Source organism: Lissotriton vulgaris, chromosome 7 (genome assembly GCF_964263255.1).
Source record: "Lissotriton vulgaris chromosome 7, aLisVul1.2, whole genome shotgun sequence".
In the NCBI taxonomy this organism is placed as follows: Eukaryota; Metazoa; Chordata; class Amphibia; order Caudata; family Salamandridae; genus Lissotriton; species Lissotriton vulgaris.
The window spans coordinates 1,375,622,469-1,375,642,130 of record NC_141695.1 but is presented as its reverse complement, the minus strand read 5'-3'; positions in this window follow the sequence as shown (position 1 = coordinate 1,375,642,130).

The window sequence follows — 19,662 nt, the reverse complement described above, 5'->3', positions numbered from 1 at the left end:
CCCCCACTCTCAATATTCCAGTTAGTGTGGAAATTGCTTTTATTTGTTGCTCCTGTAGCACCAGCATTCAGCAGTACACTGTTTCACAGTGCTTGGCACTCAGAGGCAGCTTTTTGGATGGGAAGCAATGAGGAAAAAAAACACACCTCACAGCTTCTTAGTGGTCTGTTAAAGTTCTGTTCCATTCCTCTCCTCTCCTCTCCTCTCCTCTCCTCTCCTCTCCTCTCCTCTCCTCTCCTCTCCTCTCCTCTCCTCTCCTCTCCTCTCCTCTCCTCTCCTCTCCTCTCCCTTGTCGTTGTCTTTTCTTTATTTTATTCCATCTATGCTTATTTTTCTTAGATTTTCTTACGTCTATTATGTTACCTAGTAGTCACTATCGAATTGTTGTGCATACAAGTTGTGGTACAGTTAGTAAATATCCTTGATTATGGGCTATATATAGAGTTATGGATAAAGTTAAACACTCCTAGATCTTCTGCGGTAGGATGGTAGTTAGTCTCGAGTGTGCTTATATTCGCGAGTGCGGCCAGTAGCATATTTTCTGTGACTTGCCTTCAGTAAGAAAGAGTTCGACGGTTGTGGCCTCTCACTGCTGTGGCCCAGCTCATGCACGCCTTCCGTGGAGAGCTCAATTTTTATCTGTACTCTAAAGAGGTGATAGGTTGATTGTGGCACTAGTGGTGCAATGAGTTCACCACAGAACCTGGAGCCGTGTTTGTGAATTGACATAGAGGCAGTCATGTGGGAGGTTTTATGGGTGCACTTGGGGGATCTTTCTCCCAGGATAGTCTGGCCTGTTTTGTCAAAGCTCTTCAGGCATGATGCATTTGACCTTCCATTCCACTGGGAGCCAGTGAAGTCATTTTAATGTAGTTTGGACACATACATAACTTAGCAGGTTGATTTGCAAACATCTAAATGGCACCCAAAACATAAACGTGATTAAAAAAAGGAATGTGAGAAAATGTTCTTTGGGGGGACATATCTGTAGGCACATGTGAACTACTGCAGGATGGGTTTCTCTTTCAGTAAGAATAACAGGCAGCAATGTACACACTAAGGCCACAGAGACTCCTTTAGCCCACAGCACCCTAAAGATCTGTATCTGCAGAGAGGTCAAGACTAGTAGCTAAAATAAATTGCAAGGGTGGACAAAGATGAGCAAAGTAAAGGGGAAAAAAGTATAACAAAATACATGGAATTTGTGTCATTGCATGATTCGCACAGGCTCTAAAAATTCAGCTGTTACACTTTCCAACCAATGAACAGAGAGCTGGCCCAGTTGTCAACAGTTTCACTCTGAAGTAAAATCGGCATTTCCAGTCCACCCCTTACTAATTGAATGTCAAACATGGTTGGAAAAGAGGTCTTACATAATTTCTCGCGTGATTCATGAAGGGTTAAATCCCTGCCAGCCCTAATTTCCTCTGGTCAATTGCTTTCAAAGGCTCGCTCCCAGCCCTGCCATTTCTCAGGCTGCCAGGCGGGTTGTATGGCTGGTGAAAGTTAATAGGCATGCTTGCCTTTCCTCGGCCTCCTGTCACTCTGCCTGCGAGTACCAGCCAGCCCCTGGGCTGACTTGGGGAAGAGGGGCAGGGGGCACATGTTTGCACGTCTCTGCTTTTACTAGCGTCACCCTGTAGTGGAGCCCGCGCACACAGGCCTTCTTTGTGCCTCGTAAAATAGCATGATGCAAAAATGCCCAACCTGGGTCCCCACGGTTAGAGAGACTCATTGTTCCGAGCAGTGAGCATGGGCGCCAGCCAGAGCCGGGAAGCTGAGCTTTCGCACACAATACCTGTTCAGTCTGCTCCATGAATCCTGGCTGTGGATTGTTTCCATGGATGTGGGGAACAGGTAATGGCGGGAGTGTTTAACCATTGTGTTTCCAAGGCCTCCACCACCGCTAAAGGCACAGTCTGCACTAAGCATGTTAAAGCACCACAACCATATTCCAGTTCCTGCAAGGAAGATGACAAACGAGGGTGATTCTGGCAGGGGCATCCACTGTGGACCACCACCCACGAGCACGACACATCTCCAAAACACATGTCACAGTGCAGTACATGGTATAGGCCAATTCTACTACAGTACCTGCTTCAGTGCACACTTGCACTGAGAGCAACTGCTGTGCTGTGACAGCTGTGTGGGCGGATGGCTGTGAGAGCTGTGAGAGCTGTGTGGGCTGTGTGGGCTGTGTGGGCTGTGAGAGCTGTGTGAGCTGTGTGGGCTGTGAGAGCTGTGTGGGCTCTGAGAGCTGTGTGGGCTCTGAGAGCTGTGTGGGCTGTGAGAGCTGTGTGGGCTGTGTGGGCTGTGAGAGCTGTGTGGGCTGTGAGAGCTGTGTGGGCTGTGAGAGCTGTGTGGCCTGTGTGGGCTGAGAGCTGTGTGGGCTGAGAGAGCTGTGTGGGCTGTGAGAGCTGTTGGCAATGTAAATAACAATGCCATTTATTTATAAGTAAAAAAAAAAAGAAATGTCATGAGCAATGCCAATAACTCTAACTTTTCCAAAGGCGAAACCATTGCATTGTAAATGCTTGTTTATCATGAGTACAGGCAGAATATTTATAAGCATGAGAAAGTGAATATCACCAACACTGACCCTAACTAGACAAAATGATCTCAAACGAGGCAGGGTGTGCCTGCCCTGAGTCCACTCGTTTGTGGTTAGACAATTTGCAATCAATTGAATTTTATTTTTTGATTGTTATCTCTCTTGTAGTTTGGAGCCTAAGTACACAAGCTCTTCGCGTTGTATTTTTTTGTTGTGTTTAATTGACAGCTAAAGATGTATCGCAGCTTGCAGATTACAAAATAGTGGCTTGTACCCTTGTAAGCATAATTTCTAAGTCTCTAACCAAGGGGTGCACAAAAGAGTTCTGTGTTCAGGTCATTCAGCAGGGGGATGTGGGAGGAGGGGTGAGCCTGTCTCTAGGCCATGTGTTCTTTCTTTAGAACCGCACAGCTTTAGCAAGCAGTCACACACATAACACACATTACTTCCTGGTCTGTCTTCCTCTCACAGCCCTTGCTCATTGAGAAAGCTTCAGTCCTCATACATATTGACAGCCTAGTGATGAAGCTTTGTCATCATCACTTGTTTGCACTTAAGGTATGTTGATTTTTAACCTGCATAACCACTGCTTATGTGATTTATACATGATTTATACACACTCTATTCATTCTTTCTGCATATGAATTTCACATATTATATACCATATTGTTTTATATTTAGGTTTCGGAGAATGAATCGTTTATCTGATTATCTTTAGTTAGCTAATATGCTTTTAAAGTTGGCATGAGTGGGCCTAGAGAATGCTGAAATATGCGTTGTATTTATGCTTGCTGGGCATATTATTTTCTGTTTCAGATACCAGAGTAATTGTGTGCTCATTTAAAATGTTATTCTTTGCTAGCTTAAATGTTGAAGGGCATAGAGTAGCAATTAGTTGGTTTGGACCGTGACTTCAACACCATCAGTGAGTGAGAAAATTGAGGAGGTTAATATTCCTTTTTTGTTTTTTTATAGATTTTATTTGTTCAGCAAACAATGCAGAAAAATAAAATGATACAGCTCATGAATTCAGCAGCATCATCCCTTCAGCATCATGTATATGACACACAGCATTATGGCAGGTTTCTAAACAGCACTTTACAGTTTATCATCTGGACAAACAGCAATTCATTGGAAATCATGGAGAGTCTCTAGGTCCCAAACAAATATGCTGTAAGAGAAGTCAATATGTCCTTCAGTTGTGCCGTCATAGGTAGTTCCTCTGAGTATGTTGCCAAGGTGTCCCTACAATACACCATATATTTCAACCATCTCTCATATTGTGAGGCATTGCACTGACCCCAGTGTAGAGCCACCTGTCCCTTCGCCAACAGAAGTTCAACTGCCACAAATAAACGCCCCTGAGGTTTTAGCTTCTTAACTAAACCCAGCAAACATACTAGGATAGTTCAATCTACTGAGTCTGTCCTCATCAAATACAGGTCCCACACCCCCCCTCAAAAAACTCCCTGGAACTCCACGCAACTCCACGCAAGATGCACAAAATCACATCGCGTTCCTCACATCTCTGACAGTGTGTGTCTTCATGAAGCCCATATCTATACAATCTGGCAGGTGTATAGTACATTTTCTGCAGGTATTTAAAATATGTAAGACGAGGATTGCAGTTAAGGGTTGGCACAAGAGTGTGCAGCAAATTCCTAGTCCTCATGTGTCCGGGGTGTATCTAGCACAATATTTAAACACTCCAGGGCTGTGTATGAGCACGGTGAATCATCTACCTGTACGGCATCTTGCGTTTTGAGCTAGTGATTATTATCTGCAGCGCCTCAGTGAATGAGGGATAGAGAACTCTTAGGGGTCTATTAGTATGTCAGGCGGAGGTGGTGGTATGTGAAAAGGAATAACAATGATTTATTGCTGATTAAGGCCAAGTCAGCGGGTTCTAGGAATTTCCCATGGTGGTACATGTCTTCCATTTTCACAATGCACACCTGTGTGAGAAGATGAATGCTCCCCACTTCTTGTGTCACTAAGAGAGCTAGATGATGGGCTAGGCGAAGTTCAGTGACATATAGTGGTAACGTGTGCGCATTCGCGCCTTTAGCATGCGTGACCCTGCAGTGCAGCTAATAGTGTTTATGTTAGCGTGTGAGGTCTCCTTGCAAGTGTAGGTAAGGACATTTTGGAGTGGTACAGGGTGTGCATCTTCTGCGTAAACTGCCAGATGAAGTGTAAAGCCTGGGGGTTGATACCAGTAATGCGCCTATTGTGCCAGCTCACATAAATGATACAGATATAAATCTGGTTTACCAAAGCCACCCCTCCTAAATGGTAATGTCATTACCTTCCAAGCGATTCATGGATGCTTTCCTGTCCACGCCAACCTCATTAACTGTGAGTGTAAAATTTCAAGGAGGCTCTGTGGTAGTTTTATAGGGAAATTACAGAATAGATAGAGGAACCGCGGTAGTACTACCATTTTCATTATAGCCACTCTGTTTACCAAAGACAGTGGCATCCTGATCCACCTATCCACCTGCTCCTCCAATTTTCTTATTGCTGGACCAAAGTTCTTCCCGATCACCCTCTCGGGTTCATTATGTATCCACACTCGCAATTACTTCACTGTCTCAGTGCTCCACTTTAGTGTATATTCCAAATGGTGGTGTTTTGTGCACTGTGTCAATGGGATGATGTTCAATTTATCCCACTTTATACTGAGGCCAGAATGACTTTTGAACTATTTGTACTCTCCGAGCAGCAGTGGCAGATGCACAGATGGATGTCTTGCATAGGGAACCATGTCATTGGCATACAATGACACGCCTATTGTGTGCTGGCTAAACTTAAGCCCTGCCTCCGCATGCCTTTGACTTACAATGCATTTCAACGGTTTCAGTGCAAATGTGGAAAGGAGTGGTGAGAGAGGGCACCCCGGCTGGGTATATGCAGTACAGACAACATATACCTGTTAACGCAAACCCATACCTTACGATCTGTGTATAACAGTTTAACCCACCTCTTGAATGGATCAGGTATATTCATGCGTTCAAGTACTGTGAATATGTATTCCCACTCTATTAGGTCAAAGGCTTTGGCTGCATCAAGAAATACAGTCGCAGCCTCTAGCTCTAAGTACAGCTGATGTTGGAGTACAAATATCATATGGAGGTTGCAAGCAATGGATCGCATTGGGACAAATCTGGACTGGTCCGGTAGCACCATATTTGCCAATAGAGGTTGGAGCCTATTGGCAAGGCTCTTTGCCAGGATTTTTGCATCTACTTTAATTAGTGAAAGTGGTCTGTAAGATTTACAACACTCCAGCTGTTTATCTGGCTTGAGGATGGTAGTGTCCAGGGCCTCAGGCAGCATCGGGGGGAGAATTTGCCTGTTGAATGCTACCTCACACATTGCATAGAGACGAGGAGCCATCAAATCTATATATTCTTTATAAAATTTGCCGGTTAGCCCATCTTGGATGGGAACTTTTCCATTGGAAAATGTCCCTATAGCCTCACACACATACTCTATATATTGTGATAAGTATTCTTGTTGCCCTTCTGAAAGCCTTGCTAGGGCGATATAATTTACATATTTATTGATTTCAGCAGATATAGAAGTTGTGAACCAGGTATACAGAGTTTCATATAAGTCAGCAATTTCCATCAGAATTCCGGGCATATCATAATGACCCTCCCAATTATTATCCATTATTTTTATCGCCAGTGTTGGCCCACCTCCCGGTTTCAGTTTGGCCGGCAATGCAAATCCAGGTCTTCCCCATTCCCTGTAGGTCTGTGCCAAATGTTGACTCAAGAAATATTTCAGTTCCCTCTCTGCATAGTCTTGATAACTCTTGCTGAGATCTCTGATGGTAGCCAAGGTGTTGTTACATGGTTCAAGCTTATACTCACCCTCCAATTACCGAATATTGTTTTTGGTCCAGGGAGGACCTGGCCTTGTAGTATGGGCCTGACTGGTCCAATGGGGAGAAGGGTCAAGACTGATTTATATATGGCTGGGTCCAAGCTGGTGTGGTGTGGTGAGCAAAAGCATGATGGATTAAACCCAGAACTGTGACTGGGGTGAATGTTTAATTTGTTTAGCATTCCTTCCATCATCTGTTCTTTTAACATTCTAATAGTGGCATTTTGTGAGCAGCAATTTAAAAACCAACTTCACTAAAAGATGTATTTTTAAATTGTGAGTCCAGAGACACCACACTACAATTTTCTATCAGCTCCCAATTGGAAGATACGCTTGTAAAGTGTTCCAAGGCAGCTCCAGGGTGAACCCATGGGAGAGATAGGCCTTGCTGTCGGAAAAAATCAAATTTAGTAGTTTTTCACTACCTTTTAAATACACTGGACCCTGGCCCTGGGGCTACCCAGGGCCTATCTTAGGGGGTGTCTTACCTGTATAAAAGGAAGGTTTGGGCCTGGCACGGAGGTGTACTTACCAGGTCGACATGGCAGTTAAACTGCACATACAGGTTCTCTGCAGTGGCAGACCTGAATCATGTTTGGAGGGCTACTCATGTGGGTGGCACAATCAGTGCTGCAGGCCCACTAGTAGCATTTGATTTACAGCCCCAGGGCACACACAGGGCACTGTACTAGGGACGTATTAGTAAATTAAATATGCCAATCATGGAGAAACCAATTGACATTATATTTTAGACACAGAGCATATGCACTTTAGCACTGGTCAGCAGTGGTAAAGTGCTCAGAGTCCTAAAATCAGCAAAAACAAAGTTCAGCACACAGTCAAACACAGGAGGCCAGAAGCAAAAAGATGGAGGAAACCACACCCAAAAATGTCAGGTCTACACATACATACTCATTGAGTAAGGACTGTGAAAGGAGGATGAATAAGAAGGTAATATGCTGGTTACTTATTGGTAAGCTTCATTACTCTGATTCCAGGTCTTCCTTGTCACAGTCCTGTATCCCTGCCCCTCACAAATTCCTTATATCTTTGTTTGATTTTGATTCCTTTTTAGTGTCAATATCTGCTTGATTATTGCAAAACGTGAGTGACATGAGCATGATCCTCTATCGTGGCATGTTGGGAGAGGGCTACCCCCTTTGGTGTAGTTCTTGGTCTGGCTAGGCTAGTAATATGTGTGAGGAAGGAAGCTTTATCATTAAGCAAGGACTGTGACAGGAAGACCTGGACTTGGAGTAAAAAAGATTAACGGTAAGTAACTAGGACATCCCCAGAGATGCTGGAGATTGTAGACAAAGATTTCATGAGCTGTGCCATTTAGTGCCTCTTGTGTGTTCAGACAGTACAATGTGTTTTTAAAGTGACCTTTTTAATGTCCTTTGGTACACATTTCAGTCTTGAACAAGAGATGCTTTCTTGGATTTACGTTTTTGTTAAAAGTATAAACACACTGACAGCTCGGTATTGTTTGAATATAAATCACATAATACAGAGACATCTATAATGGTACAATGACAGCAATAATACGCTCAAAGTCAAATAAAAACAAGCATTTGCAATGCAATAGGTCTCGCATTATGAAAGTTTGAACTATTGGTATTGTAAATGACATATTTGTTATTTATTTGTTGGATTTGAAAATAGCAAAGTTAATAGCTTTGTCATTTACAATGCCCATAGTTTTAACTTTCGCAAACGTGACACCTATAGCATTTGTAATGCAATATGTGTTGTATTTACATGACTTAGATGTATTAATATTACAAATAACAATGGCTTTTATTTTATTTTAATAATTAATACTTAAATAAAAGTTATTGTAATTTATAATGGCAGTAGCTTAAACTTTTGTAAATAACTTTTGGGAAGATTATGTTCAGTGTATTTTATTGTGATGAAAATCCAAGAACAGAAGTGAAATATTAAAATCTTTTTGTGACATTTGTAATAAAGCTTGAAACATTGAGAGAACATATTAGAACCAGTTATTGTTGAATGGTTGCACAGAGTGATGCTATGGCATTCAGTGGTGCTGAGTGATGCTGTGGACTTCAGTGGTGCTGAGTGATGCTGTGGCATTCAGTGGTGCTGAGTGATGCTGTGGCATTCAGTGGTGCTGAGTGATGCTGTGGCGTTCAGTTGTGCTGTGGCATTGAGTGATGCTGTGGGGTTGAGTGATGCTGTGGCATTGAGTGATGCTGTGGCATTGAGTGATGCTGTGGCGTTGAGTGATGCTGTGACCTTGAGTGATGCTGTGGCCTTGAGTGATGCTGTGGTGTTGAGGGATGCTGTGTGCTGAGTGGTGCTGTGGCATTGAATGGTGCTGTGGCATTGAGTGGTGCTGTGGCATTGAGTGATGCTGTGGCGTTGAGTAATGCTGTGACGTTGAGTGATGCTGTGGCCTTGAGTGATGCTGTGGCATTGAGGGCTGCTGTGCGCTGAGTGGTGCTGTGGCGTGGAGTGGTGCTGTTGCATTGAGTGGTGCTGTGGCGTTGAGGGGTGCTGTGGCATTGAGGGGTGCTGAAAGATTCTGTGGCGCTGAGTGATGCTGTGGTGTTGAATGATGGTGTGGCATTGAGTGATGCTGTTGCGTTGAGTGGTGCTGTGGCATTGAGGGGTGCTGTGGCGTTGAGTGGTGCTGTGGCATTGAGTAGTGCTGTTTCATTGAGTGGTGCTGTATGTTGAGTGGTGCTGTGGCATTGAGTTGTGCTGTGGCATTGAGTTGTGCTGTGGCATTGAGTGATGCTGTGGCATTGAGTGATGCTGTGGTGTTGAGTGATGCTGTGGCATTGAGTGATGCTGTGGCATTGAGGGATGCTGTGCGCTGAGTGGTGCTGTGGCATTGAGGGGTGCTGTGGCATTGAGAGGTACTGTGGCATTGAGAGGTGCTGTGGCATTCAGTGGTGCTGAGGATACTGTGGCACTGAGTGATGCTGTGGCATTCAGTGGTGCAGTGGTGTTGAGTGGTGCTGTGGTGTTGAGTGGTTTTGTGGCATTGAGTGGTGCTGTGGCGTTGAGTGGTGCTGAGTGATGCTGTAGCTTTGAGTGATGCTGTGGCGTTGAGCAATGCTGTGGCATTGAGAAATGTTGTGGTGTTGAGTGGTGCTGTGGCATTGAGTGGTGCTGTGGCATTGAGGGGTGCTGTGGCATTGAGTGGTGCTGAGTGATTCTGTGGCGCTGAGTGATGCTGTTGTATTGAGTGATGCTGTGGCATTGAGTGATGCTGTGGCGTTGAGTGATGCTGTGGCGTTGAGTGGTGCTGTGATGCTGAGTGGTGCTGATCGGTTCTGTGGTGTTGTGTGGTACTATGGCGTTGAGTGGTGCTGTGGTATTCAGTGGTACTGAGTGATGCTGTGGCATTGAGTGATGCTGTGGCATTGACTGGTGCTGTGACATTGAGTGGTGCTGTGGCATTGAGTGGTGCTGTGGCATTGAGTGGTGCTGTGGCATTGAGTGGTGCAATGCAGTAGGTCTCGCAATTATGCAGGTTTGAGCTATTGCATTGTAAATGACAATGCCTTTTATTTATGTTTTTGTTTGTAAAACATAAATAAAAGGCATTGGCATTTACAATGGCAATAGCTTAAACTTGCGTAAATGTGAAACCTATTGCATTGCAAATGCTTGTTTGAAGAAGGTTTTGCCTTGTGTGGCCGTATTGTAGGAGTGCTAACAGCTGTGGGGACTTTGGGAAGTCACGGGAAGCACGAGGGGAGGAGAACCTGGCAGGGAAGGGTGGTTTAAATTTACAGATGTAGCAGTGCGGCGAGGTGCTCTTGGATGCCGCTCAAACACAAACAATTATTTGTAAAAAGCTGGCTCCACTAAACAAGCAATGCGTGCAACTAAATAAATAATTAAAAGCGGGCGCCATGCTAAATATAAAACGTGCACAACCAAATAAATAATTAAAAGCGGGCAGAAGTGAAAGGGAAGAAGAACCTGGCAGGGAAGGGGGGGTTTGAATTTACAGATGCAGCAGTGCGGAGAGGGGATCTTGGGTGGCGCCAGAACAAAAGTGGAGTGAGAAATTGTGACGGAATAGGGTGGAGATGAGGGATAGGAAAGGTTGAGGGGGCGGGGAAGCTGACAATGAGGTGGGGAGGGGCAGCGAGGCGCTTGGGAGAGCGCTGTGTTTTGAGGCATGACGGCCTGAAGGAAGGCGATACATTGTGGAGGTTCAGGGGGAGAGTGTAACAAGTGCTAACATCTGGCTCTGCCAGTGGAAAACTACCTGCCGGCCCAACTCTAAATGAGGCGGGCAGAGGGTATGCCATTGCAATTGAAATGGAGTACCTCTGGAGCGCTCTGACACCTTCGGGTAATGTTCGCGCTATATAAAATCGTATTAAAAAAGTACCCTGTTCGCAAGACTCTTAATCCAGCCCCAGCAGTGAAATTATATAACACGCAATTTGAGTCAAAAGGTAAAACAAGCTGTAGAGTGAGAAATATTCATCTAACAGTTGTAGAGTTAATGTACGGGGCACCGGGTGTACTGCGAGAGCACCCACACACGGCGCCATTCACGCCGGTGGAACTGTGCACGGTGCCACCAGCTCTGGATCACCAGGGCCGCCTCGTTCTACCTGTGAGACTGGCAGTGAGGCTACGGTGATATGGGAGAGACGTGGAGACAGCACTGGGGTGAGGGTGAAGGGAAAGCAAGGCAAGAGAGAGGGGGACCGCGTGGAACGAGAGAAGAGAACGGGGGAGACAAAGCGGAAAAAGAACGAGAAGGAAAAAAGAGTGATTTAGCAATAAAATGAAACAAACAAAAAACACAGGTAAGAGAAGCAAAAGAGAGAGACACCGCGAGAAACAAATCGCGAAAGGCAGATGAGAGTCCCAAGTTTGAGGGGAAAGTGTTGGTAGGAAGGGAAATATGGAAAACATGGAAAGGCAAAGATGGAGAAATGAAGGGCAGAAGTTACAGAGGCAGGAGAAAGAAAGGTAAAATATATAATGAGGTGATGTGATACAGGCAAGAGGTAACCATAAGAGCAAAACAAGAGGTAACCATAAGAGCGAAACATGTCGATGGGGGTGGGGGGGGAGCAGGGGAGTGAGTGAGTGGGAGGGAACAAGCATATGGGGTGTGAGTGAGGCCAAGCGCGCGCTGGCGAAGCGTCGGGCTTCAAGAGCCTAGTGGTGTGGGAGGCTTACTTGCAAGTCGGATGGGGGGGGGGGGCGGGGGAGCGAGTGGGAGGGAACGAGCATATGGGGTGTGAGTGAGGCCAAGCGCGCGCTGGCGAAGCGTCACTCTTCAATAGATCACATGCATTGGGAGGAATCCGCTTGGAATCCGCTTGTTCAAGAGTGTTGTTTCCCCTACAATATGTCAGAGCTATAAATGGCTCGACCTAAACAAGTGCTGTTTTGTGGAGTTTAAGCCCGGTCGGCGAAGATGAGCAGACTTCATTGAACAAGAAGGAGCATTCAAATGTGCCCAAATTGTATGGGGACCAAATCACTGAGTGCTGGGGAAGCAAACGAGGGTGAGGGAAAGAAAGGCAGAACGGGGGCATTGTAAGCGATAGGCAATATGGAGAAGCCACGGACAGGCCCAACAGAGACGGAGATGGCAACTAGAGCCACACAGAGTGAGAGATGTACATGAGGAGGATGGCTCGAAAGCACATTCATTCTAATGGAGTGCTCAACAAAAAATAAAAAAAGTACTTCTTGAAATGCAAGTATGAAAGCAGTGATGTCAACCAATCAAAGTGATAGTAAAAAGGCAATGCTCCATGGGAGGGACAAAGACTAAATTGACAAGTAGTACACAAATAGGAAGCAGGCAAATGAGAGTAACAAGGAAAGTCAACCAATTGTAAGCATTGCGCGGGCTCTTAGTCTTCTCTGTTGTTCATAAAATAGGATATGCCTAGCAACAGACAGCACATGCACTATCTAGTAGGATCGATCTAAAAAGGGGGTCTGCATGGCACTTACTTATGGGGTTCTTAACTGCGTGCTAACGGCCTGCGGGGTATAGACCGAGGGGTCAAGCCTGTCTACCGAATCACCATTGGCTGAGATTAATTCAGGCATTTAATCCATACATTTTTCATTTCTTCAGAGTGATGCTCAGCATCAGTTATCCCTAAACATGAGTGCCATAGCTGGCTGTGCAAAGTCAGTCAATATGCAACTTAGTTAAATATCTTGTTTTGCTTGTATTTGTATTTGCTTATTGTAGAAGGGCAATGGCGATTTGCATTTGGTTGTTCCCTATATGTATTGACACGATGAACAATGAACAGAAATGCTACACGGGGTGGTTCTCAGTGGCTGAGAATAATTCAAGCAACCCCACCACCACTTTTTTGCTGTGGTGATTCCTCCTCCAGCACTGGCCCTTCCCTTCGCAAACCTTGCTCTTTCTGCACCCTAGTCCTTCAGCAGACTGCTCCAGCCCCCTTCATCAATAGTACTCCAATCTGATCTTTGACTCATCTTTGGGTAAATGAGCATAAAATACCTCTGCACTGATGTTATTAGGTCCCTTTCACGCACCTGATCATCGAGTATCTCCTTACTGCCGCATTACCGACTCTAACATGCAGGAAGTGCTTTATCTTCCATTGCTGCTCTGCAAGCTGTCTTAGGTGTTGCAGCTTTCAGGAATGCAGTAATCGACCATTTACTGATCGATCTTTCAGATTCTTTCCTCCATCATACTTCGATCAGGACGTTCATCAACAGTGAAGCTCTGTGCCATTTTGAGAATGAGCGTAATGCTAAATTAGCATATAAATTTGAGCGCTTTTCTTGAATCTTTTACAAAAAAGAGACTGACTGTTAACATATCTTGTTCAATGCTTGTTATAGATCTATGCCATTTTGAGATCGTTTGTGATGCCATGTTAGCATATTTTGAAGTGCTGTAAATGATTTAATAAGTAATTATGTATGTATGCTGTCTGCATGTGTTTGAAAGTCCAAGTTAACATATTATGTTGCTATGCTGAATTGCTGGCTGCATGTGTTGGTAATGCCATGTTAACAGATTTTTTAGTACTATTCCTGGATTCATACCGTATAGGGTGTGAGGGTTGCACCTTGTGGAAATGATACTTTCATTTACTTGCTGTGGGGGTTATGTTTTTCGCCCACACGTTTTATACTTTTACTTGAGATGGGGTATGGTTAGTGCATCCCAATCAATTCTTATAGTTCCTGCTGATGGGACAGGGATGCTGCAACCCAAACCGTGCTTACTTACCTTTGCTGGTGATAGGTATTTACGTTGTGCCTAAGCCTTAACGTTTAAATGTGTTGGGGCATTTTTTCTTGCACCATAATATTATATTGTAATGTGTGATGAGCTGGTGATTTGCTTGTCAAACAAATTCTTACTTTACAACTCTTACAGTTGTTGATGATGGGGCGTTTGCTTTCCGCTCAAACCTTTTCTTTGGGGCATATGTGTTGCATCCGCAGGGGCATATGTTTTGCTTGTGCCAGCTGTATGGCTTCCGTTGGGCACATGTTTTGCACGCCTGTGCTATGTTGTGGTGATGGGGCATTAGTTTTACACTCTAACCTTTACTTTGGGGCATATGTGTTGCACCAATAGGGGAATATATTTTGCTTGTGGCATATGTATGGCGTCCGTTGGGGCACATGTATTACACCCTCGTGCTATGCTGTAGCGTCGGCGACTTTAATGGGAGGTGCCATTTTTATTTCTCCTCTATATTTTAATGTTTTCTAAGGGTGGGGGAGTATGAGTGTTTCTCCCAAGTGATGTATGTATGTGTTATTCTAATCCTTGTATCGTTATTTCCTTCTCTAGTCCATTTATTATTATGCATTGCAGTATTGATTTTTTTTCACTTCCTTCATTCTCTTTTTTAATAGATATTGTGTATAACGGTCTTATTTGGACTTATATTTCCTCTTTTTTCTATAAAGAAGGGAGGTGTGTGGTATCTTGATTTCTATATCATGTATTCTTTCCTCACTGTTATGTCCCTTGCTACTCAGCCAGAGTCACTGTGATGTAATAGAATGCTGATGTGTCCCTGGTGGTGTGAACGTCAGTTGAAGTGTGTGGGCTGAGCAGCAAGGATGCTGCTCCCGGTGGGGCTTTAATGATACTTTATTACCATCTTCTACCTGTAACCTTAGACTCCCATTCTAAAGAATAAAGCATATTGTTTTCACCTATACTACTGAATACCCTGCATCTTCATTTACCACAACCTGTTAAATCGCTGAAGCTCAGATGAGGAGACAGCAGAGTAGCCCTTTGAGTCACTCTGAGGTCCTGAGTTCAAGATGGAGGTTGCAGGTGTAGTTCTTCTTTCCAAGGCAAGAAAACAGCAGGTTACTACAGCAGGGCAGCAGCCCCTTCGGAGTAGCAGTCCAGCAGATTGTCAGTCCTTTCAGCAGCACAGCAGTCCTTCTTCTTGGCACAGTAGCTACAGCCCCAAAAGTGTACTGTTGTGGTGTCTGAGGTTCCGTAATTATACTCTGTAGTGGCTCTGAACTGGGGAGACTTCAAAGACAAGCCTTTGAAGTGCACAGATGTTGTGCCCTTGCTGCCATGGCTACAAACTCACTACAGGGGGTACGTAGCCCCTTGTGTGGTGACAGGACACACCCTATTCAGGTGTAAATGAGGCTGGGTCCAGCTCCTCCCTCCAATCCTGCCAGGATGGTCCATCAAGTCACACCTAAGCTCCCATTGTGTGCAGCTGTCTAGGGAGCATACACAAAGCCTTGCTATCACTCACCTCAGACATGTTCAGAGACAGGCAGCAGGCATCAAAAGGCTAAAGCAAGAAAATGCCAACTTTCTAAAAGTGCCATTTTCTGAATTGCAATTTAAAGTCTGACTTCACCATAAGTTAGGATTTGAAATTGTGATTCCAGAGGCACCAAACGTAGAGGGGTCATCTCTTCCCATTTGGAAATTACACTTATAAAATCTAATAAGGCACCTAAAATGTTATCTTAGGGAAGAGATAGGTCTTGCAGTAGTGACAAATTAGTTTAATGGGTTTTTACTACCAGGGCATGTAAAACTTAAAAGTAAATGTCCAACTTTTAAAATACTTTGCACCCTGCCTCTGAAGGAAGTGACCCAGTTAGGGTCACCTGGGTCACTCGCGAATACTTCGCAGCCTTCCATACAAATGAAGAGTCGGTCAAAAGTAGAGAATACAAACCATGTATATTTTATTCAAGTACACAAGTGGAGTCCAGTCTGACAAGCCTCCTTTGATTGCTGCAAAGGGACTGACCTTAGCAAGCATGGTGATACATTATGTACAGTTCAGAGCCAATAAAAACACACCCTGCTTGTAAATTTCCAGGTGGTAGCTGGTGAACAAAGGAGATACAGAAGGATGGGTTTCGATCTTGAGACCGGGCACATGCTATCTCAACGTCACTCTACCTGCTCCCACCACTCTAAGGGTGGGAGCAGGCCTATCTAGTCGGAAAGATATGTACAGACAAGGACAATTTATTCATTAGTACAGCAAAGCTCAACCTTGGAGAAACTAAAACTATCGCAGCTGCTTTCAGCTGGGGCAGAGAGTGAGAGAGACAGAAGTTAGTTTCGATCATAGCTCAAAATGGCGGCTGAATACAAAATGGTGCAGCGAATGCTAACTTAAGACATACAATGCATGGATAACTCAGCTAAGACATTTTTAGTCCAACAGACCCTCCTTTTAGCAGTCGCTAAATCATTTTATTACTACAGAGAAACAGATCACATACTGCAGAAAATAGGAACTACCACTACTAGCTGATGTGTGCATGGTCAATATTCAAAGTTACCTTCATCAATCAACATAATGTCGTTAATATCTTTTATCATCATAATCGTGGCATTAGTGTCATGGATGGATATCTTTGGCTTAGGCGTCAGAGTATTTACACAATAACCGCAACAGGCCAGGAGGCAGTGTATGCAAAGGCAACATGTAAAGATAATACCAGCAACTGTAACCAGAAAGATAAGAATCTTCCAACCCCAGGGTGTGAACATACCCCAGAACAACCCAGAGAGAGTCCGAGTATCATTTTGTTGGTGTATGTCAGCTGAAAGTCTATGTAATTTTTGTATGCCAGCATATACATTGGGGGCGTGGTCAGGAATGTACACAGCAGCTATTGCCAATAACTCAACAAGCCCCTCCCTATTGGCAAGGATGACGTCTAATACCATCTGATTTTATAAGGTAAAACGCCTCATAGCCTGAAGCTCAGCAGTAATATTGGTCAGTCTCCCTGCTGTTGTATTAATAACCCCTTCCACCACTCTTGTAAGCCGACAAAGCTGGAGGCTATTGGCCATGGGGCCCCAGAAAGGTATGATATCCTTCATGGAATCCTCAAATTGTTGTAAGGTTGTATCTGTCTAATCGATATCTTTTGTGTCAATAACCCTTTCAACTCGAAACAAGTATACACCTCTACACTACAGCTGATGATTTTTATGATAATTGGACGGAGCTATATACACAGGGGGAAGGAGAAAAGAGAGATAACAACTGCCCGACCATCCCTCCGGGAGCCAGACATAAGCTTGGGATCCACAGACAAAATAGACATTAGGGGGGGTGCTAAGGGTGGACTATCGGTCGTTCTCAATTCATATGTGGAATTACACCTGCTCTCCCCTAATTTTGTCCTCCCAGCCCCTTGACACAGAAGCTAGCTGTTGTGTTGACCACGAACACTGGTATTGACTTGTCCTCAGTAACATTACGAGCCTGGAAAGAGTGGAAGTACTCGGATGTGTTGAACCCTTGAATTTCAGCTATTTCCATTTGAGACCATGAACCGTTCTTTACACTTTTGTATGCATTCATGCAGGTCCTAAAAAACAATTTACCAAACGCCTCTTGGACTGTTGGACCACCGGGGTGAACGCTATGATGTAAATGCACATTCTGTACCACAGTGCGAGAATCAGCAGGTGTCCTATCCAGAGTATCAAATTGGGGATGGGGAGGCCCCATACTGAGCAATGCAAACCAACCCACACAACTACTGATGTATGACAGTGGCATGGACAACAAGATATCACTTTTATGAGTCACTGAGGGAAGTAATCCACAAACCCAGCATTTGGTTGCATTTGTCACCTCATGAGCCTGATGCAACATTTGTATAAATACGTTATCCTTATAAGACTTTCAATGCTCTCCTTTGTGAGGGGCCAAAAGGACAAAAATGTGTTCAGGAGGAATCGGTGCTGTATCAACCAAAGAAGGCACATGATACTTCCCATCCAGGAACCAGGATATCCCTAATACAATTATTATTGTAATCAGAACTATTGACATAAAAACTATTTGACTTTTTGTAGACCAACCCCGCACTGGGCGCGGAGGTGCAAATGGCTGTTCTTCCTCAGTAAGAGGCCGACCAAACGGATACATTATGAAGCAAGGAAAAGGTAATGCAATAAAACTGGTGGCAAGGGGCAAGTGTTCCCAGTGTCCATCTGAGCCTCAATGGTAGACTCCTATTGTTCATTAACGTTGGCGCTCTTGAGCACTGGCAGTGGAGCTGCTCAGTCCTAGTTCGCGATGAATACCACGTTGTCCAGGATAATGTACCCCCATCCAGGGGAGCACATTTGATTTATCTTGTCCAATGTCAGAACAATGCACCAATCTTGCTTCATCCTAAACTAACACCGTTGGTATCATTGACAAAGTAGACCTTGACTTTCTCACTCCATCCCTAGCTAATCTGACTTCTCCTTTGGTGCACTGTTGCTCCGTCGGGGGCGCAAATTGTACCTAGTGACTCCAGGCACAGAAGGGTCAATGAAAAGGGGCTCAGTCACAGGGGGGTCAGTGGAAAGGGGCCCCTGAATTGTGCTGACCTCCGGAGGGCATTGCTGCATTTAGCACCTCATTATATTGAGCATCTGTTTGGCTCCACGTGAGCTAGGCATCAGAAAAAGGGACAAATTGTGGAACTCTTTCACACTCCGACTCCCCAATACCATCCCTCACCCATTGATTGTAGGGCAAGGGCAGGCTAACTCTGCGGCAGTGGAGCAAATGGATCCAGTTTTTTCGGCAGGCGATATTCACAGCTGTGCAGACGACAAGGAGGACCTGGACTGGTCCCTTTCAGCGGGGCTCCAAACTCTTTTTCTGCTGGAAACTTTTCACTAAGACAAAGTCACAGGCTGAATATCATGTCCTGGCCCCTCAGGTACAGGTGGCAGGGAGTCATGGATCTGTTGTGAATAGAACGCAGACTTTTAGTTAACTCACACAGGTTCTCTCAGCAAAGGATACTCGATTTCTAAAAACTTACGCTGCCACAGGATGTCAAAGACATTCGCCGGGCACCCGAACATGACTTCTTAAGGTGACAATCCTGTCCTAGAATGTGCTGTTGCTCTGCTGGACAAAAGGGCTAATGGTAAAGCATCTGGCTACTGCAACCCTGTGGTCTCTTGAATCTTTGCCAATTTCAGTTTGAGAGTACCATCAATCTATCAATCAATCAATCAATCAGGAGTTTGTTAAAGCGCAACTACTCACCCATAAGGGTCTCAAGGCGCTAGGGGTGGGGTGGGGGTGCAGGTTCCATTCCATCAAGGAGGGGGTCTGTCGAAGAGCCAGGTTTTGAGGTTTCTTGCGAAGATGGGGAGCAATGTTGTCTGCTGAGGTGGAGCGGAAGGGCGTTCCATGCTTTGGCCGCGAGGAAGGAGAAGGAGCGGCCTCATGATCTGGTCTTTCTGGTGCGGGGGACCTCGGCGTAGGAGAGCTGGGCTGATCGTAGGGTCCTTTGGGGTGTGTGGAATTTGAACCGGCTGTTCAGGTATGCTGGTCCGGTGCCGTGGAGGGCCTTGTGTGCGTGGGTGAGCATCTTAAAGGTGATTCTCGTCTCAACGGGGAGCCAGTGGAGTGTGCGCAGGTGCTGGGAGATGTGGCAGTGTTTTGGCAGGTTGAGGACCAGTCTTGCGGCGGCGTTCTGGATGTTCTGTAGCTTGCGGATGAGATTTTTGTTTATTCCGGCGTAGAGTGCGTTGCCGTAGTCGAGTCTGCTGGTGACCAGGGCGTGAGTGACTGTCTTTCCGTGTTCAAGGGGGATCTATTTGAAGGTCTTACGAAGGAGGCGGAGGGTGTGGAAGCAGGAAGATGAGACAGAGTTGATCTGGTGGTCCATTTTGAGCTCGGAGTCCAGGATGATTCCCAGGTAGC